This window comes from Globicephala melas, chromosome 8 (genome assembly GCF_963455315.2).
Source record: "Globicephala melas chromosome 8, mGloMel1.2, whole genome shotgun sequence".
In the NCBI taxonomy this organism is placed as follows: domain Eukaryota; kingdom Metazoa; phylum Chordata; class Mammalia; order Artiodactyla; family Delphinidae; genus Globicephala; species Globicephala melas.
In genome coordinates this window covers 47,130,478-47,149,443 of record NC_083321.1, presented here as the reverse complement: position 1 = coordinate 47,149,443, position 18,966 = coordinate 47,130,478, and the positions used below count along the sequence as shown (strand labels likewise).

General features: G+C 37.5%; 1 pseudogene; it reads left to right on the top strand.

The window, feature by feature from the left end:
* The first annotated feature begins 16,291 nt into the window (after positions 1 to 16,291).
* LOC115839434 (olfactory receptor 5P4-like) lies at positions 16,292 to 17,230 on the top strand (annotated as a pseudogene).
* The last annotated feature ends 1,736 nt before the right edge of the window (positions 17,231 to 18,966 follow it).

Here is an 18,966-nt window from a genome sequence, read left to right as displayed (position 1 = left end):
AAGTGTGTATATTTCAGGATGAAGCTACCTGGAGAAACATAGTTTCACTTTTTCCTCTCCTCTGTTCATTATTTAGGGAGTCTGAGTAGAGGGTGTTTTTTCTTCTGTTAAATTATACATTTAAAAAAAATCACCTTGTAAATTAACATCTCAGAAGGTATCATGAACTCAACTGGAAATGCAATTGATGGTGGTGTTGACAGGCCAGGTTACTTTCTATGGAAGATTTGGTGTCTCTTATACAGGGTTACCATTATCTTTGGAAATAGTGATGCTGGGATCTAGAAAAGTTTCATTCCCACCTAATGTAAGCCAGACCAAAATAATTCCACAGTATTGCCACCAGGAGACTAGGTCCAGACAACAAAGAAGGCACTCTGAAGGCTTAGCCTTTGAGAGTTCCGTTAAGTTTTTCCTACTACTCAAAGGTTTGTTTGCAAAGGCTGGCTTGCAAAGGTTTGTCTTTGAACCTTTGCAGACAAGCCTTTGAGTAGTAGGAAAAACTACTGGGGAGTGGTGGTGCGGAGGGGGCTGAGGCACAGTGGAACTCTTTCAGCAAGCTAGCTGGTATTTCCAGGGCATAAAATTACAGATTAAGATGCTTAGGCTGAGGCAGGCATGAAATATGCATGCCATCCTTCTTTGTAATATCTCTCAAGAAGGTGTTCATTGCTACCACTTCTGTCACTGCCTTATTCTAGGTGTGCAGCATAAGCCCTGACGGTTGGTGTTATTTGTTTGTTTGCTTTGGTAAGGCAAGTGTCAGATTTAAGCTTTAGTGACTGAGGCAGCCACTTCAGATATTTTGAATAAACACTGCCAGCCACACAACTAAAGAACCAGGCTGACCCCCACTCCCAAGCTCCTTAGATAACTGACCATTTGGACTGCTTGTATTTTTTCTTCACTTGCTTTAAATTCCTGCTCTTATGTTTCAGTCACCAATAAAGAGTGAGCCCGTTAAACCTTAGGCTCCCATTCTCTACCCCAATAAAAGCAGAGCCCTAAGATCTCTCTCTCTCTCACTCTATCCCATGACCCTGTGCGACGCCAGGTGTGCTACATGATTTCCAGGACTTGTAAGTAACAAGCTTTGTCTCTTTCAAAGTTTCCTGATGGTTATTGCTGAAGGCATCTTGCAATAAGAACCACAAGGTCGTCACAGAGCGTCGAGCTGAGCTCCCTGTGCTATACAGCAGGTTCCCACTAGCTATACATTTCACACTTTAACATATTTATGTCAAACCTAATCTCCCAATTCGTGACGACCTAGATGGGTGGGGTGGGAAGGATGGGACGGAGGTCCAAGAGGGAGGGGATATAGGTATACATATAGTTGATTCACTTCATTGTACAGCAGAAACTAACACAACATTGTAAAGCAATTTTACTCAAAAAAAAAAAAACCAGAACCACAAGGGCCGGTCCAACCACAAGGGTCAGGGATATGAAGACAATCTATGGAAAGAGCTGGCTTAAAGGAGTCCCAGTAACTCAGCACTTTGGTAGACAAAAAGTTATGTATCCACAGTTGTTAAAAAAGATAACATCAGGACTTCCCCTGTGGCACAGTGGTGAAGACTCCACGCTCCCAATGCAGGGGGCCCGGGTTCAAACCTGGGTCAGCGAACTAGATCCCACACGCATGCCGCAACTAGGAGCCCACTTGCCGTAACTAAGGAGTCAGCGAGCTGCGACTAAGGAGCCCTAGAGCCGTGACTAAGGAGCCCACCTGCTGCAACAAAGACCTAGCACAACCAAGTAAATAATTTTTTTTTTTTAAAAAAAAGGATATCACCATAAAATCCAGGGAGAGACACAATTTTTCATAAACAAGTACGCAGTGTTCACTCTCATCTCCCTGGGCCTCTTATGTTAAGCATTTTAAAATATATATATTTATCAGCTATTTGTATGTCCTTTTTTGTATAATGTATCGTCAGGTCTTTTACCAATTTTATTCTCAGATTGAACTTTTGTTATTTATTTGTTCTTATAATCTGTCTACAAATCCTTTTGTCAGATTTATACATAAAAGGTATACCCTTATTTTGAAGCATGCCTTGTCACTCTCTTAGCTGTATGTTTTGACGAACAAAAGTTTTAATTTTAATGGTCTAATTTATCAATTTTTTTTTTAATGTTTAATGTTTTAGTGACAAGTTCAAGAAATCTTTGCCTAATCCAAGGTCATAAAGATAGTCTCTCATGTTATCTTCTAGAGGCTTATACTTCTGAAACTAAGCATTGAACAGCAATTTTAGATTTTTTTTTCATCTATGAATGCAATAACATCTATTTGCTGTGAGGCTGTGTGGGACTATATGATTTCTCTCTTATTATCAGCTCCTCCTCTTGCTGCTTTAGGTAACACCCTTGGAGCATAAGGGAAGGGAATTTTGGGGTGAAATGATTTGTCTTTGCATTTGGCTTTCTTCTAAATTTCTATCTGTCCAGACAGTTTACACTGTCACCCAAGAATTGGCTGATGCCTTCTCATCCCTTCAAATTGTCTCTCTATGACAGACAAGACTATGCACTTGTCCTTAGGTGTGCAACCTGCTCACCTATATGGATGTCAATTCATCAGGTGTTTTTTTGGTTTTTTTGTTTGTTTTTTTTTTTGCGGTACATGGCCTCTCACTGCTGTGGCCTCTCCCATTGCGGAGCACAGGCTCCGGACGCGCAGGCTAAATGGCCATGGCTCACGGGCCCAGCCGCTCCACAGCATGTGGGATCTTCCCGGACCGGGGCACGAACCCGCGTCCCCTGCATCAGCAGGTGGACTCTCAACCACTGTGCCACCAGGGAAGCCCCATCATTAAGGCTTTCTTGAATCCTCTACTGGTTCATCGAATATATGGGTATGATTTTCATTTCATCAAGGTTTATCTTGTTATCATATGATCAAATGTTTTTCACGTCTTTGTACATCCTAATTCAGAGATGCAAGTACAACTTTGATTGATTTATGAATACTAAATCAATCTAGAATTCCTGGAATAAACCCAACTTTGGTTGCTTTTTTATCCATTTTATTATCGTTGGATTTGATTTGCTAATACTTGGTTTAGGATGCTTGCATCTATGTTCATGAGAGAATTTGGCCTATCATCTCCCATTCTTGAAATGAAATTTTCAGGTGGGGATATCAAAATATAAAAATGATTTGGAAAGGGTTTCTTTGTTGTCTATTCTCAAAAGAACTTTTACAGGATAAGTGATATTCATTCCTGTAATATTTGTAAGACTTCAATGCTGAAGCCATCTGGGCTTTCCATGTTTGTGGAAAAGTTTTTCACTGTAAGGCTCATTTTCATTAATGAATACAGAAATATTTAGTTTCTCAGTTTATTTCTTTGTCATTTTTGTTAACATATTCTTCAAATTAGCTTTCCAATTCCTTTATATTTTAAAATTATATCTTATTTTTATTTTCTGTAAGATTTGTAATGTTGCTCCCTTTTCATCCCAATATTGTATTTTCTATATATATTAATAAATCTTGCTAGTGGTTTATCAATTTTATTAGCATTTTCAAAGGATGAACTTTTGATTTGTGCCTTTCTGTATTGTACATTAATTTTCTATTTCATAAATTTATATTCATCTTTATTATTTTATTCTTTACTACTTTGGGTTTCATTTAAAGTTCTTTATTTAAATACTTGAGAAGGCTTGAGAAAGATATTTTCATAATTTTCAGTCTTTTTTTGCAGTATAGCATTTATGGTTATAAATTTCCTTATAGTTGTTGTTTTAGTGGTGTCCAGTAAGATTTAACGTGTTGTATTTTAGTTATCTAACTGAACACATCTAATTTTTACCATGATTTCTTTCTTAAATTTTGTATTATTTACAAATATATTGTTTATTTTCCAAAATTTTGGCTATATTCATTCAAGTTATATATATTTTGACAAAGGATGTATAATGAAAGATTTAAATACCTGAAAAAAAAATTGAGACTAGATTTGTGATCAACTTTTGTAGTAAAGTTGTTATCAGCTTAAAATAGATCATTATAACTGTAAGATATTTTATGTAAACTCCTTAGTTACCGCAAAGAAAATACATACAGAAGTTACACAAAAGAAAAAGAGAAAGGAATCAAAACATATCAATTTAAAAACACACACACAACGAGATGAAGAAAGACAGCAAGAGAGAAAAAGTGGGATACAATAACTATCAGATAAACTGAAAATAGTTAACAAATGGCAACAGTAAATCCTCCATCAATAATCACTTTAAATGTAAATGGATTAAACTCCCCAATAAAAAGACACAGAATAGCTGAATGAATAAAAAATCAAGATCCATATAAAAATCAAAAAATTCACTTTAGTGGCTCTGCTAATATCAAAGTAGACTTTAGGTCAAAAAGACTTTTGTCTCTAGAAACAAGAAGAATGATTACATAATGATAGAAGGATCACTTCAACGGGAAAATATAACAATTATAAATATATATGAACTCAACATCAAAACACCTAATTATATGAAACAAATATTGATAAATCTGAAAGAAGAAATTGACAACAATACAATCATAGTATTTTTAAATACTTCAATTTCAATAATGGATAGAACATCTTGACAGAAGATCAATAAGAAACAGTGTATTTGAACAATACTATAGACCAAATGGGCCTAACAGACACATACAGGACTTTTCATCCAACAGCAGAAGAAAACACATTCTTCTCAAGCAGACGGAATATGCTTCAGGAATGATCACGTATTAGGTCACAAAAAGTTTTAACAAATTTAAGAAAATCGAAATTATACTAAGTATATTTTCCAACCACAGTGGAATGAAACTTGAAATCAATGACAGCAAGAAAAGGGGAAAACTCACAAATACATAGAAATGAAATAACACACTGTTGAACAACCACTGAGTCAAAGAGGGTATCAAAAGAAAATATAAAAATATCTTGAGGTCAAGATGGTGAACTAGGAGGACACAGAATTCACGTCTCCACACAACTAGGGCACCTACCAGGCACCGGTGACGAACCACGGACACCTAAGGGGACGGGAGGAAACGCCAGTGACCAGGTAGGACGTGGGGTGTTAGGGGGAAAAGGGAGGAAAAGTGGAGGCGGGAGGGGACTGGTGCCCCTGAGGGGCAGTTGGAGGAGGGGAAGGGATCCCACACCCGAAGGGGGAAATTGGGGGACCACTGGGGGGGCAGAGGATTAAAAGGGAGTGTGGCCAAGTTTCCCCTGACCACTTGGGCCCCCAGGAGCCTGCCAAGATCCCAGATCTGATCCTCTGCCCACCAAGGCCCACTCCAGGCATGTGGGTCCTGAGGGAGTGGGAGGGAGGGATCTGGGAGCAAAACTAAAGGCCAGACCTCTGGGACCAGCAGCCCTGAGGGGCGCTGGGGGAGGGGAGGAGTTCCTACACCCACTGGGACACACCTATGGTTAGGGGTCCAGGGGGGATGGGGGAGACCCAGGGGTGGGGCACAGAGGAATGCGAGGGAAAGTGGCCAGCGCGTTCCCTGTCCACTTAGGCACCGGGGAGCCTGTTGGGCTCCCAAGCCTAATCCTCTGCCCTCGGAGCCTCCCTCCTATCTCCCTCCTCGGAGATACTACAAAAAAATAAAATTACAGACCAATATCACTCATGAATATAGATGCAAAAATCCTCAACAGAATACTAACAAACAGAATCCAACAACACATTAAAAGGATCATACACCATGATCAAGTAGGATTTATCCCAGGGATGCAATGATTCTTCAATATACACAAAACAATCAATGTGATACACCATATTAACAAATTAAAGAATAAAAACCATATGATCATCTCAACAGATGCAGAAAAAGCTTCTGACAAAATTCAACACGCATTTATGATAAAAACTCTCCAGTAAGTGAGCATAGAGGGAACCTACTTCAACATAATAAAAGAAATATATGACAAACCCACAGCAAACATCACTCTCAATGGTGAAAAACTGAAAGCATTTCCTCTAAGATCAGGAACAAGACAAGGATGTCCACTCTTGCCACTATTATTCAACATAGTATTGGAAGTCCTAGCCATGGCAATCTGAGACAAAAAAGAAATAAAAGGAATACAAATAGGAAAACAAGTAAAACTGTCACTGTTTGACAATGACATTATACTATACATAGAAAATCCTAAAGATATCACCAGAAAACTACTAGAACTAATCAATGAATTTAGTAAGGTTGCAGGATACAAAATTAATGCACAGAAATCTCTTGCATTCTTATACACTACCAACAAAAGATCAGAAAGAGAAATGAAGGAAACAATCCCATTTACCATCACAACAAAAAGAATAAATACCTAGGAATAAACCTACCTAAGGAGGGAAAAGACCTGTACTCAGAAAACTATAAAATACTGGTGAAAGAAATCAAAGATAACATAAACAGATGGAGAGATATACCATGCTCCTGGATTGGAAGAATCAGTATTGTGAAAATGACTATACTACCCAAAGCAATCTACAGGCTCAATGCAATCCCTGTCAAATTACCCATGGCATTTTTCACAGAACTAGAACAAGAAATTTTGCAATTTGTATGGAAACACAAAAGACCCCGAATAGCCAAAGCACTCTTAAAAAAGAAAAACAGAGATGGAGGAATCAGGCTCCCTGACTTCAGACTATACTACAAAGCTACAGTAATCAAGACAGTATGGTACTGGCACAAAAATATAGATCAATGGAACAGGATAGAAAGCCCTAAGATAAACCCACGCACATATGGTCACCTTTGATAAAGGAGGCAAGAGTATACAACGGAGAAAATACAGCCTCTTCAATAACAGGATAGTGGTGTGGTGCTGGGAAAACTGGACAGCTACATGTAAAAGAATGAAATTAGAACACTCCCTAACACCATACACAAAAATAAACTCAAAATGGATTTAAGACCTAAATGTAAGGCCAGACACTATAAAACTCTTAGAGGAAGACATAGACAGAACACTCTATGACATAAAACACAGCAAGATCCTTTTTGATCCACCTCCTAGAGTAAGGGAAATAGAAACAAAAATAAACAAATGGGACCTAATGTAACTTAAAAGCTTTTGCATAGCAAAGGAAACCATGAACAAGACAAAAAGACAACCCTCAGAATGGGAGAAAATATCTGCAAATGAAGCAACTGACAGAGGATTAATCTCCAAAATACAAAAGCAGTTCATGCAGCTCAATATCAAAAAAACAAACAATCCAATCCAAAAATGGTAGGAAGACCTAAATAGACATTTCTCCAAAGAAGACATATAGATGGCCAAGAGGCACATGAAAAGATGCTCAACATCACTAATCATTAGAGAAATGCATATCAAATCCACAACGAGGTATCACCTCACACCAGTCAGAATGGCCATCATCAAAAAATCTACAAATAAATGCTGGAGAGAGTGTGGAGAAAAGAGAACCCTCCTGCACTGTTGGTGGGAATGTAAATTGATACAGCCACTGTGGAGAACAGTATGGAGGTTCCTTAAAAAACTACAAATAGAACTACCATATGACCCAGCAATCCCACTACTGAGCATATACCCTGAGAAAACCATAATTCAAAAAGATACATGCACCCCAATGTTCATTGCAGCACTATTTATAATAGCCAGGACATAAAAGCAACCTAAATGTCCATCAACAGATGAATGGATAAAGAAGATGTGGCACATATATGCAATGGAATATTACTCAACCATAAAAAGGAATGAAATTGAGTTATTTGTAGTGAGGTGGATGGACCTAGAATTTGTCATACAGAGTGAAGTAAGTCAGAAAGAGAAAGACAAATACTGTATGCTAACACATATATATGGAATTTAAAAAAAACCGGTACTGACAAACCTAGTGGCTGGGCAGGCATAAAGATGCAGACGCAGAGAACGGACTTGAGGGCACAGCGGGGTAAGGGGAAGCTGGGATGAAGTGAGAGAGTAGCATTGACATATATACACTACCCAATGTAAAATAGATGGCTAGTGGGAAGCTGCTGCATAGCACAAGGAGATCAACTTTATGCTTTCTGACGACCTACAGGGATGGGAGAGGGAGGGTGGGAGGAGGCTCATGAGGGAGGGGATATGGGGATATATATATATATATATATATATATATATATATATACACACACACACACATACATACATACATATAGCTGATTCACTTTGTTGTACAGGAGAAACTAACAGAACAGTGTAAAGCATTTATACTCCAATAAAGATGTGAAAAAAAAACCTTGAGACAAATGAAAAGGGAAATGCAACTTAGGATATGCAGCTGAAGCAGTACCAAAAAGGAAGTTTAGAGTGATAAATATCACATTAAAAAAGAAGAAAAATTTAAAATAAACAACCTGACTTTACATCCCATGGAACTAGAAAAAGAAGAAAAAACTAAACCCAAGCAGAAGGCAGGAAAAAATAAAAATCATAGCAGATGACTTTCAATACTCCCTGAAAGGAGTTCAGGGTGGAGAGGAGAAATGAGGCACTCTGTGCTCTGGAAAGAACTGGGTGAACAGGTCTTCAGATAGTTAGATATTTTCAGGAGTCGATTTTATGAGCCAAATTCTTATATCTCCTCATAACTAGAAAAGCACTAAAATCCTTCATGATGACGTCTGCTCCTCATGACTAGCAGAAACCTTCTGCAAAAAAATGTGTGCTTGATTGCATGTACTCCCCCTTCACCAAATTCACATATATACTGACCTTTCCCCCCAGTCTCTTTGGAGCAGTTTCTCAGAGCTATCTGAAATGCTGTCTCCTGGGCCATAGTCCTCACTTTGTCCCAAATAAAACATAACTCATAACTCAAAAAAAATTAATTAATTAAATAAAGATCATAGCAGAAATAGAGAATAGAAAAGTAATTTTAAAAATCTACAAAATTAAGAGTTGTATTTTAAAAAATAAACAAAATAGAGAAATCTATAGCTAGACTAGGGAAAAAAGAGGGCTCAATAAATAAAATCATAAATGAAAGAAGAAACTTCCCTGGTGGTGCAGTGGTTAAGAATCCGCCTGCCGATGCAGGGGACACGGGTTTGATCCCTGGTCCAGGAAGATCCCACATGCAGCAGAGCAACTAAGCCCGTGCACCACAACTACTGAGCCTGTGCTCTAGAGCCCACAAGCCACAACTACTGAAGCCCACACGCCTAGAGCCCGTGCTCCACAACAAGAGAAGCCACTGCAATGAGAAGCCCACACACCGCAACTAAGAGTAGCCCCGCTCACCGAACTAGAGAAAGCCCGTGCACAGCAACGAAGACCCAATGCAGCCAAAAATAAATAAATTTATTTAAAAAAAAGTGGACGCCTCAGAAATAAAAAGTATTATAAGGGATTACACAAACAATTATGTGTGAACAAATTGGATAACCTAGAAAAAATACATAAATGCTAGAAACATACAACTTATCAAGACTGAATCAAGAATAAAGTTAAAATAGAACTATCATATGATCTAGCAATCCCATTTCTGGATATATACCTGAAGGAAATGAAAACATCATCTCAAAGAGATACATGCACTCCCATGTTTATTGCAGCATTATTCACAATATCCAAGACGTGGAAATAACCTAAGTGTCCATCAACAGATGAATGGATAAAGAAAATATTATATATATATATATATACACATACACATATATATCATAATGTATACACACACAAACACAATGGAATATTACTCAGCCATAAAAAAGCTATCCTGCCTTATGTGACAACATGGATGGACTTTGAGGGCATTAAGCTAAGTGAAATAAGTCAGACAGAGAAAGGCACTGTATGAGAACTGTATGTTCTCACTTATATGTGGAATCTTAAAAATCCAAAATCATAGAAATAGAGGGTACAATAGAGGCTGTCAGGCTCTGCGGGTGGGGAAACAGTGAGATGTTTGTCAAAGGGTACAAACTTCCACCTATAAGATGAATAAGTTCTGGGGATCTAATGTGGAGCATAGTGACTTTAGTAAACAATACTGTATTATATACTCGAAAGTTGTCAAAAAGGCAGATCTTAAATGTTCTCATCACATACACACACAAAAAGATAATTATGTACGGGGAGGGAGGTGCTAATTAACCATATTGTGGTAATCATTTTGCAATATATATGTGCATCAAAACATCACATTGTATTCCTTAAAGTTAATTATGTTACAGGTCGATAATATCTCAATAAATTCGGGGGGAAAAAAGAGAAAAAGAAAGCCTGAACAGACCAATGACATATAAAGAGATTAAATCAGTAATCAAGAACCTTCCAACAAAGAAAAGCCAAAGATAATTTGGCTTCATGGGTGAATTCTACCACACATTTAAAGAAGAATTATACTAATTCTTCTTAAACTCTTCCAAAAATAGAAGCAGTGTGACCACCTTCAAACTCATTTTATAAGTTCAGCATCACCTCAATAGCAAAGCCATACAAAGACACTACAGGAGTCATCTTCTTCATGATCATCCTAATGACCATATCTGGAAATCTCAGAGTAAGCTTGTCCTTAGCCAGGGCAATTAGGCAAGAAAAAAAAAAAAAAAAAAAGGTGTACAAATCAGGAAAAATTGTCCCTGTTTGCAGACAACATAATTTTATATAGAGAAAACTGGAAAGTCCATCAAAAAATTGTTTGAACTAATAAACAAATTCAATAAAGTTGCAAGATACAAAATCAACACATAAAAATCATTTTCATTACTCTACAATAACAGTGAACTATCTGAAAAGGAAATGAGGAAACAATCTCATTTACTATAATACCAAAAAGAAGAAAATACCTAGGAATAAACTTAACTAAGGAAATGAAAGACGTGTATACTGAAAACTGCAAAATATTGGTAAAAGAAATTAAACAAGACTCAAACATTAAAACATCCTGTGTTCTTGGGTTGGAAGACTTAATATTGCTAAAATATCCATTCTACCCAAAGCAGATTCAATACATCCGTATCAAAGTCCCAACAGAATTTTTTACAGAAATAGAAAAAACAATTCTAAAATTCATATGGAACCACAAAGAACCCCAAATAGCCAAAATAATCTTGAGAAAAAAGGACAAAGCTGTAGTCCTCACACTTCCTGATTCCAAAATATATTACAAAGTTACAGTAATTAAAACAGTAATGGTACTGGCATAAAGACACAATACAGACCAATGAATAGAATAGTGAACCAAAAATAAACGCATGCATATACAGTCAACTAATTTTTGACAAAGGCTTCAAGAATACCCAGTGGGCAAAGGATAGTCTCTTCAATAAATAGTACTGGGAATACTGGATATCCCTAGAGAATAAAATTGACAATTATCTTACACTATACAAAAAAATCAACTCAAAATGGATTAAAGACTTAAACGTAAGACCTAAAACTGTAAGAGTAAAACTCCTGGAAGAAAACATAGGGAAAAGGATTCATGTCATTGGTTTTGGCAATGATTTCTTTGATACCAAACCAAAAGCACAGGCAACAAAAACAAAAATAGACTCGTGAGACTGCATCGAACTAAAAAGCTTCTGCACAGCATGGAAATAATCAACAGAGTGAAAAGGCAACTATAGACTAGGAGAAAATATTTGCAAACTATATATCTGATAAGGGGTTAATTTCCAAAATATATAAGGAACTCATAAAACTCTACAGCATAAAAACTAATAACTTGATTAAAAAATGAGCTATAGACTTTTTCCGAAAGAATACACAGAAATGGCCAACAGGGATATGAAAAGGTGCTCAACATCACTAATCAGCAAGTAAATGCAAATCAAAACCACAACGAGATATCACCTCACATGTGTCTGGATGGCTATTACCAAAAAAAAAAAAAAAAAAAAAGACAAGTGTGGGCCAGAATGTAGAGAAAGAGGAAGCTCTTGTACCGTTTTGCTGGGAAGGCAAAATGGTGCAGTTGTTATGGAAAACTGTAGGGAGGTCCCTCAAATAATTAAAAATAGAACTGCCATATAATTCACTAATCCCAACTCTAGATATTTACCTAAAAGAACTGAAATTAGTATCTCAAAGAGATATTAGGACTCCCTTGTTCACTGCAGCATATCACTAGCCAAGATATGAAAGCAATGTAAATGTCCATCAACAAAGAAATGGATAAACACATTTTGGTAAACACATACAATGGAATATTATAGTCTTAAAAAAAGAAAGAAATTCTGTAATATGTGACAATATAGATGAACCTGGAGAACACTATGCTAAGTGAAATAAGCTGGTCACAGAAGGACCGTACTGCATGATTCTACTTTATAAGATATCTAAAAAAGTCAAGTTCATAGAATCAAGAGTGGAATGATGGTTGCCAGGGGCTGAGGTTGGAGTGAAATGAGAAGTAGCTAATCAATACACATAAAGTTTGAATTAAGCAAGATGAGTAAGTTCTAGAGATCTGCTGTAGAACATTGTACCTATAGTTAACAATACTGTACTATATACTTAAAAACCTACTAAGAGGATAAATCTCATGCTAAGTTTTTTTTTTTAAAGCAAAGTCTTCTTTTTCCTTTAAACATTTTATTTTATTTTTGTGCTGCGCTGTGTGTTAGTTGCAGCACGTGGGCTCTAGTTGAGGCATGTGAGCTCAGTAGTTGTGGCTCACGGGCTTAGTTGCCCCATGGCATGTGAGATCTTAGTTCCCTGACCAGGGATCAAACCTGCATCCCCTGGAAGGCAGATTCTTTACCACTGGACCACCAGCGAAGTCCCTCAGGCTAAGTATTCTTACCACAGCAGAATAAACATGAAAAAGATCATTAATTTATTCACTCACCCATTCATTCATTTAGTACTGCTATGTACCAGGCACTCTGCAATGTTCTAAGAATAAACTGTTGAACAAGGCAGACTTGACCCCCTCCCTCATGGGAGTTGTAGGATAGTAGATAAAAAAGACAAATGCAATTATTTGCTCCAGTACCTATATAATTAAAAGTGTGTAAGTGCAAAACATATTTCAGGATTCTTTGAAATTGTTCGCCAGGAGAATATGACTTAGTCTACGGTGTCAGGGGAGGTTTCAACAGTGAAATTTAAACCTGAGAGCATAAAGGTGACTAGAAGTTACTCTTCCATTAGAAGGGGTTGTTGAGTGATGAATACAATTATAAAATGGTTTGTAGTTGGGTAAAGATAGAGATGTGGGAGTATCTATTTATCTTTAGGTCATAACACAATGTCTGATACATAGAAAGACTTTTTAAAAATTGTTTAACACTAATTTAACAAACATCTATTTACTGCCATCTATATTCCCAATATTGCACCATTTAAAAAGGGATACAGAATAATTTGTCATGGACACTACATCTTCACTCCAGGGAAGGAGCAAGATCTTCAACTATAATGGGTAATAATAAAATGGTGTGAACAAAATGTTAGGAGGAGGGCAGGCGTGAAGGGAATTTAATTCTCCCAGATGTCATCTGGAATGTTCGTTGTATCACTCATCAGCCACAGTTGGGTCTCCTTAAAGCCTAAAGAAGCTGTGTCTTTCCACGTGAGATGGAACCTCGCAGCATGTCCATTTCCTAACTTGTTGGAGTTGAGGTCTTTGAGCTGTCAGAGTCTCATTATGTGGATTATCAGGCTTAACTTTGTTCTGAAGGTTATTAATCTATAGGCTCCTTCAAGCCCAGAATCAAAGGAGCCTGACCTTCAACCTAGAGAGTGTTCTGCTATGTGGCCATGGTCTAAGAACACACCCAGAATCAACTGTGGCCATGTATCTTGGACAACCTGCTAGTGAACGTGGCAGCTATGTATGGCAGGGTGATAAGAAAAATGCTAGTGTGAGCTTCATGGTTTTATTAGAATGCATACATGTTGGTAGGTCACTGGGGAGAGGGAAGGCCATGTATGTGAGAAATGTTTACAGCCAACAAGCCCGGTGTGTATCTGAAGTGTCCTAGTACAATTCTATAATACATATGGAAAATTTATACAATTTAAAAAAATGTATGTCACTTAGAATGTTGATAATAATACTGCAATTCCATTAGATGCCTATTTGTAAACTAAATTGTACTAGCGAACCCAAATCTAAACACACGTGATATGAAAACCTGGACCACTGACTACAGCCACATTTCAGAAATGCCACAAATTTTCACAACCATATTAGTCATGTTGATCTAATAATCAACTTCAAGGATAGTAAAATGTTATGTTTTACAATTTAATTAAACCAAAATTTTTACTTTTTTCCATTTAACTAAAAAAACTAATGGAACCTGAGGGTATTTAGAAAATATTTTACTTATACACTTTTACATAATCATGTTTACATGCTATTTCTCTGCCCCAGTAGATGTACACATGTAATTTCTCTATCCCAAGTGATTCTCAATGAAGTTTTCCAAAACAAGTGAAGTAATTAATTTGTAATTACAAGTGAAATAGGTGATTTGGGCCTTATCCTGAATGACACCAACCTCACTTAAATATGCCTTTGCTGTACAGCAACAATTCCTTGGAGACTATCACTAGTGTTGCAGTGGATGTATCACTAGTGCATACTTGTTCATTTTTACGGATACAGACATATTTGATTCTCTTCTATGTACCAGAAATTACAAGTGGTTATTTCAAGCAAACTATTAGTAATTGAGCATTTATTTGTTGTGTTAACAGTGCTTGGAGTTATCACCCACATCATGTAATTTAACCCAAGAATCACATGAGGTATGTATTATCTCCTTTTTACAGGTAAGGAAAAAGAAGAGCAAACATTTCTTGTAACTTGCCTATGATTTCATAGACAGCAAGAAGCAGAGCTAGAAACTGATCCTAGGTCTGCATGGCTTCGAAGTCCATGGTATTCTGCATGTCACTTTGCCTTCCACGCTGGTACTCATATCCAACTTTGAAAACATTTGTGTGTTTCATACATCTATTTTCTTTAAAGATATAAAATTCGTTTCAGGTTTGGGTCTTTGTCTAGTTAAAAAAGCCAGAACTTGATAATTCATATACATAATCCTAGTACCATTCATACTATAACATACCATTGTCATGATTCACATGTAACACTGAGTAGAATGTGCATGGTTGCTGACAGTATGTATGTATGTTTTCTTAATTTTTAAGATAGAGTTTCTTGAAAAAACAAATTATTCATAAGAATATGTTGATCTTTAAATTAGAGGAGTCATGGGGATGACTGAAGGTAACTAACACATTCTCACCTGCCCCTGATCATGTGATCTATTTTGAAGTAAGGGAGCATTATTCTGAAATACTAATCTTTCTTTCAGTCTAATTTCCTACCTTTCCTTGCTGGCTACCTCTATTCCTACCTCCATAACTACCCCTTCCTCCCATCCTCATCATATGCCCCTACTTCTTATTTCTATATAGTTGCTTAACAGAACTGAAGAAACCAAAACGTAACTAACCCAAGTCCCAAAATATTTCAGTTCACTTTGCATTTAATCCTCGCCCATAAAAATATGCAGACTCTTCTTATTGTTTCATACAATCCCGTAAGTATGAAAAGGTATGGTATAGAAGGTAAGTCCTGGAAGATTCTGCAAAATATCCACGAAGTTTAATCTCATTAAAACAGTAAAAATTCGATTTGCCTTCCATCTTGAACATGGACACCTTCTTGCCCTCGCTATCAAATATTATAACTAAGGATGTGATATTTTTTATTCCAGGAAAAAGATCAAGTAAGAAAGAGATGTCAAAGTCAACATCGTATTTTTTGGCCCAATCAGTTGCATAAATGGAGACAGCATTTACTAAGGCAGAGATTACTGAATAGAGGCACATTTGGGATGGGGCTGGAAAATCAAGAGCTGGTCTTTCTTTGAAAATGTAGGTTATTTACAGTTCATGTTACTACAATCGATACTGCTGTAAACAGTCTTTTACATATCGCCCATGCACATGAGTAAGATTTATACAGCTTCTTCTGTGTTATCTGGGTTGGATCTTCTAATTGTCAAACAGAGGAATCATAATCTTTGCTTTGGCTTAAATAAAGTAAAAATAAATAAAGAGTATATAAAAAGGAGTAAAATAGCTGAGTCCTAAGGTAATCAAGTCTTCAGTTTCAATATTTTCATGGAAATTGAAAAGAAAATTTATATGCACAAAGTATTCTATAAGTGAGGCAAATTTACCATTTAACTTATTGATAAGGTTATAGTTAGGTTATGTTTAGTATATAAATGCGGGCTCATTTCAGTCAATTTAGTCTCCTCTGGCTCTGATTTCAGTAGGCACTGTTAAATGAACAGATGGAGACTGCAAACCATACAACAGTGACAGAGTTCATTATTTTGGGATTAACAGGTAATCCCACACTATGTGCCATCTTTTTTGAGATTTTTCTAGGAGTTTATACAGTTACCGTAGTGGGAAATATTAGCATAATCATCTTAATCCGAAGTAGCCCACAGCTTCCCATGCCTATGTACCTTTTCCTCAGCCATTTGGCCTTTGTAGACATTGGGTACTCCACATCAGTCACACCAATCATGCTGATGAGTTTCTGAAGAGAGAGAACTGCCATCCCAGTCACTGGCTGTATAGCTCAGCTTGGCTCTGATGTCACCTTTGGGACTACAGAGTGCTTCCTGCTGGCCACCATTGCCTACAATCACTATGGGTCCATTTGCTCTCGCCTGCTCTACTCCACCCACATGTCCCCAGTGGTCTGCTTCTTCCTGTTGGAGGCCTCCTACTTGGGTGGATGCATAAATGCTTCTTCATTTACAGGCTGTTTGATGAATCTCTCCTTCTGAGGACCAAATAAAACGAACCATTTTTCCTGTGACCTCTTCCCACTCTTGAAGCTTTCTTGTGGCCATGTTTCTATTGCTGAAATATCTCCTTGCCATCTCTTCTGCATCAGTCCTCATAAGCACACTATTAACCATAATCGTGTCCTACAGCTACATCCTCCACTCAATCCTGAAGATGCACTCTACTGAGGGGAGGAAGAAGGCCTTCTCTACCTGCATTTCCCACCACACTGCAGTCACTTTGTTTCACGGGACAGTTTTGTTTGTTTACGTAATGCCCAAATCGAGCTATTCAGCTGATCAGGTCAAAGTGGCATCTGTAATCTACATAGTGGTGGTTCCCATGCTGAACCCCCTCATCTGCAGTCTGAGGAACAAGGAGGTGAAAGAGGCTATGAGAAACTAATGGCTAGAGCATATTGGTTTTCCTGAATTAAATCAGATATAAATCTATAAATAACAAACCATTAATTTGGGGAACATTTTTGATGGAAATTTTAATGATATTTATCATTAACTTTATCACTTTTATAGTGATAAGCTCCCGTAAATAAATAAAAATCCAACGTTTACTTCTATTTATAAAGTTAAGTGTATCATTAACATGGATGTCTGCTTGGTTCAAATTAAATATAGAATTTTCAAATTAAGAATACCTTTGGAGGGCTTCCCTGGTGGTGCAGTGGTTGAGAGTCTGCCTGCCGATGCAGGGGGCACAGGTTCGTGCCCCGGTCTGGGAAGATCCCACATGCCACGGAGCAGCTGAGCCCGTGAGCCATGGCCGCTGAGCCTGCGCGTCCGGAGCCTGTGCTCCGCAACGGGAGAGGCCACAATAGTGAGAGGCCCACGTACCGAAAAAAAAAAAAAAAAAAAAGAATACCTTTGGAAAATAATTTCTACTTAAAATTCCATTTACCAATGATAGAGTCCTATTTAAATGGAGAGAGAGCTCAACCAAAGATCAAATTTACTTGAATACCATCTTGTAAAATAACATTCAGGAAAGAAACTTCTTCCCAACAATGTATAATAGGTGATGATATTGACAAGTCAGCAGTTAAGGGTACTTCCTTTAAAGGTACTGCCCTCCCTTGGTCAATGGATATTTCAACTTTTGGAAACATAGATGTTAGTGTCAGAAAAGCTTTATTTATTTTTACTTTATTTAAGCCAAAGCAAAGATTATGATTCCTCTGTTTGACAATTAAAAGATCCAACACAGATAACACAGAAGAAGCTGTATAAATTTCAGCTGACTCCTCTCATAGGTGGTCTTACCAGATGAATACTAGAGTAGGATTTTGGACACTGACATTTCTTTGGAGTGGGAGGCTGGGATGTTGGGACTTTCTTTTAACAACAGTCGAAAGGTAGGAAATATGAAATTTTGTTTTAGGCAAAGAATATCCACCACACACTTTGTACTGCTTCTCAAGGAGCTGTCCACTGTCACTACTTCTTCCACTGTCCTTTTTGAAGGTGCTTATGATCCAATTTGGTTATAGCAATTGTCTCTAAATTGATTCCCTTCCTCCTGGACTCCGTTCACAATGCTTATGATTAATATTTTAGCTAGTATATTTTATTTCTAGCATATTAATAATGTCAGACAAATTCTGAGACCGTTTGGAGGGATCACTTTACAAACTGACTTCCTATTCCTGGGCTCTTCACTGACCAGATCAAGGAAGTTTTCTGCCTGGAAGCCTCTTTGTGGGATTTCTCTGGTCCTGTTTCCCCATTCATACTTCTTACATCAATTATAGGCCTATAACCCCACCAGTGCGATAATTCTGGGGCAACAGCCAGCACAGACATTGTCCCCTGCAAAGAGAAGGAACTCAAAGGTACGACTTCAGTCTTGGAAAGGGCCATCTTAGAGTTGTGGTGGGTGCTCTGCACTCTGGTGGTTGATGTTTTTTATTGACTGTTTCTAGCAGTCTTCCTCTTTACATTTCCCACTATTTCTTGCTTTTCACGAGTTTATCCTTAGCCCTCTGCCTTTCTCTCCATCCCCCATGGTCTTCTTGGGTGAGCTCATCTTCTCCCATGAGCTCAGCTGCCACTTGTGTGGTGACAGTATCCCTACCTCCAAATACAACCTTCCTTGGAGGACAGATGAACTTCTTCACTGGCCTTTTCCTCAAGACTCTCAAACTTGTGCCCTC